Below are 4,099 nucleotides of genomic sequence, written 5' to 3'. Positions count from 1 at the left end.
ACCAAAAGTATATTCGAAAGTTAATGAACAATGAGCATTGGTTTGTTTGAAATAGACAAGGCTTTCTTTGTTTTGTTTTACTAGTTTTTTTTTCCTAGAACATATAAATCTTGCACTAGAGATAATTATGTTTGAGTCGGATAAAATTATTATGGACAGAAAAACTTTTCATCTAAATATTTAATGTCAACTACATGCTCAATACTCAAACTTAAGACCTATGATTAAGCTGAAACAACCCTACCTCAGTTAATCTATATATTTGGTGATGTTTTGTTTTACTAGTGTAAATACATATAAATGATTTAATTTTATTATATGGAGGGTGAAAGGAGAAGGGGAGAAGGAGATGATACGGGTTCTAATCTCTCTTATTGATATTTCTAACAAAACTATCATTTATCGATAAAAAAATAATCATATTCCTATACCCTACAAAAACAAATATCCTTATATTGTTTCTTTTTTGTTTGTTTGTTTCTGCAACTTGTTATGAGTTATTACATTACGGTAACAAAAAATCCATGATAGCACAACTCAAAGTGCTGCTATCTTAGACTTGGATGAACTATGACTGACTTGTACCCTCACCAAAACATGATTTCCCTTTCTAGAATCCATCTTCTTGCCCCACTCATGTACCCTCAGGTTAGGGGTGAAAATGAGTCAAACCAAGTCAAGTTTTACTATGCTTGAGTTCGGCTTGAGTTGAATACGCAAGGCTTGAACTTGCTCATTACCTGTCATAGACTTTTTTTTAAAGGTTCGGCTTACATAAAAGTCTGGCTTGACCTACGAGTCTATTTAAAAGTCTGCTTAAAGACGTCTTTGACCAATTAATTATTTTAAAACCTAGTGAAATACTAACTAAAAAAAGAAACTTATAAAATTTCGTATAAGTAATGTACAAATCCAAAAATAATTGATAAACAAAATCATATTGAATTCAAGTTGTTAAAACACAAAGTATATCAAAAGAAAATGAAAAAAAATAACATAATATTAAAAAAAAAATATGGATTAGGAATGATTTATACTAATATAGCCAGATAAAAATATTTAAATTGTGTGAAAATGTCTTTACAAAATATTCTTTTCTTTGGAAGTATTAATCTGATTGCATCATCCTTTTAACTTGAGTCTTTTTCTTTTTTAAAAGTTTTCACATGCAAGTGAACTCTCTAAGCACTTTATACCACTTCATCCTGTAATTCATAATGTCATAAAAATAGTATAGATAATAGTTATTATTATTATTTAAACAAGTCGGTTTGTCAAGCTTAACAAGTTTTTTTATAGTTTGGTTTTGACCTTTTTATATAAAAAAAAGTTTTTTAAAAAGCTTGAGCTTGACCTTTATAGTAAACAAGTCAAGCCGAACCTTAAATAGGTCGAGCCAAAGACCTTTGACAAGCGACTCAGCTCATTTCCATCCCTACCTCAGGTACAACTCTGCATCAGCAATTAAGAAGTGAATGGCCTGTTTTGGAGTCAAAACATTAACAATAGCCTTCAGTGTTCTCAACCTTAGCTCATCAGCTTTCAACAAGATCTGCTCCAAACCTTCCATCAATGGCACCAGTGCTGATTCAATAACCTTCTCCTCTATTTCCTTATCCTCACCAACCTCTCCTCTAAGATGAGACAACTCCACAATTGGAGCATCAGCCACAGTCTCTTGGTGACTTTCCATCAAATGTGTGACTTCCCTCTCCTCAAAGATGATCCTTCTTTGCATCTCATCAATGAGAAAGTTGGGATGCTGATATGTCTCCCAAATCATGCGTCCTCCGACCCCGAATCAGTTCGTCGAGCCTCGCCTCGAATTGCAAACTGAACTTAGAATACATCAAGTGAAATGCCATGCTGAGTCTTCATCCACCAATCCAAAGAAAAGCCTTTTCCAATGAGCTTAGCCATGTTGGAGAGAACATGGCCAACACATCTTGCTTTGCACAACTTAGCATTATAGTACTGCTCATAATGCTCAACCACCTTACCATTCAGTGCCTGCAATTTCTCATCTGTAAGATGAGTTGTTGATTCAGCAGCTACGAGTTCCTTCAGGTGTTGGTTTTGCTCAAACATCCAACACTCAAAAAACTCTTGAAAGCTTTCATAGTTATCTTTTTCAGTGGTGTGAGTGCAACGAAACACAGACATATATAGTTGTGAAGCAGAAGAATGCACAAGCACAATTAACGTAACACTCTCCTATTAGAGAGAGTAACGTGTTTTTAAAGGGAGAGACATGCACTTAGAAGTGGGGTATGGAGCCTTTCAGTTTCAGGGGACTATATTCCATTGGATGATGGGATTGACATTAGATTCAGCGTATCTCATTCTAGAAGTGAAAGTGGTCTGAAACAAAGGTACTAGGAATGATAATTATATTAAATGAAATTAAATGCTGCTATATGTAATGTAGTGAAAAGAGACTTGATTAGATTGTGTGCACAGGGACGGATTTAATTTAATGCTGTCTCTACATTGGCCCCCCTAACTTTTTTCCAACTTTAAATAATAATTAATAAATATTATATATATAACATAATATAATATAATATATTTATAATACAATAATTTAGTTTTTGGATAATTATTTCTATTTTTATATCTTTTTGAATTTTTACTTATATTTTTTTTGTACTTTTCAATCTTTTACTTTTATTTTAGAATTAAATTAGTCGGCCTGTGATTCAATCACTTAACTCATCAATCTATGGTAGTTTGAATCAAATTGTGTATTTTTTTTTCTCATCAAAGAGTGAGTTGGTTTGTTTGACTCATTTTTGAGCAATCAAGAGTGAGTCAATGGAATGAATTTGGTTTATTTACTTTGATATCTACCAGAGAATTAGGTTTTGATTCTTACTAAACACATCTTTAGAGAGACATGAGTTTTAAATGTAACTAAATTTCATACTCAAAATTAATCTGATAGTCAACCAACCAAAAAATCAATAACCAGTGAGAATATTTTACAGTCTTACAAAAAAAGTTAAACCTAAACGTACTATGGTGGTTAAAAAATTATATAACAGTTAACCATTTCCACTTACTCACCGTAACGGATGCTCAACTATTAACATTAGACCAAGCATGTATTTTATCTTCAAGAAAAGTTATTTGGTGTCTTTTAAGTCTTACTATATCATATTGAAAGGACAACACACATTCAAGATCCAACCATTAGCGCATTTATAATGTAAAAACATGAAACATAATTTGATTTGTAGATAGTGTTTAGAAAACTTCATTAATTTTATTTCTTCTAATTTAGAAATTATATCTAATATGATAAAATCTGTAAAAAAAACACTATTTAATTTGAAGGAAAAAAAAATCTTGTCCATAGCACAAATGAGCAATATGAAACTGCCAGTGCCAAAATATCCAAACAAAGCCCACACACTGAAAGAAGCAAATCACACCACACTGAACCTTTGCTTCCTGCAACCTATTTTTTGCTTCTGCACCCAATCAATTTTTAATATTCTCATATTACCCCTCATCTTTTATATGTATGTTCTTTCTCCTAAACCTTGTTTCTCTTCTCTCTTGCCCCCATTCTACTTCACACCCCATTACACTATCTAATGTGTAGACCTTCATTCACCCCCTTTCATTGGTTCTTCAAATGCATTGGTGCACATATAAAATAGCACAAATCAACAAAAGCATTTTGAAAATATATTTTGGAATACCTATTCCAGGAAAATATACTTACAGAATAGATATTTCAAAATATATTTCTATAATACCATTCTATTATGGAATACTTATTCTGAAATGAAGCATGCAATCTAGAAATATATTCCAGAACAGTATTCTGAAAGGAGGTGCTAGGGTTGTAGGGTATTTTTGTCCATTCAGGTGTTTTAACCTTCCTATGAGGTGCAGGAATCAAAAACAGAAGTGCAGAAAGGCAAAAACCAGACACATACTGTGTATCTCCAAGTCCGGTCCAAAACAACATTAAGTTTTTGTTTTCCTAATTCGAAAACCAAAAAAAAATATCCCCTACAGAAAAAATTGGAATTTGTAAAATTGGGGGTACCTTATTCTTTTTTCCTATTTAGATAAGGTTATAAAATAA

At 32.2% G+C, this 4,099-nt stretch overlaps 1 pseudogene; it reads right to left on the bottom strand.

Moving 5' to 3' along the window:
• Positions 1 to 537: 537 nt before the first annotated feature.
• On the bottom strand, positions 538 to 2,163 carry LOC100779670 (protein DOG1-like 4; annotated as a pseudogene).
• Positions 2,164 to 4,099: the final 1,936 nt, after the last annotated feature.

Source organism: Glycine max, chromosome 17, assembly GCF_000004515.6.
Source record: "Glycine max cultivar Williams 82 chromosome 17, Glycine_max_v4.0, whole genome shotgun sequence".
NCBI lineage: Eukaryota > Viridiplantae > Streptophyta > Magnoliopsida > Fabales > Fabaceae > Glycine > Glycine max.
The sequence above is the reverse complement of the archived record's forward strand: the minus strand, read 5'-3'. Positions and strand labels throughout refer to the sequence as shown.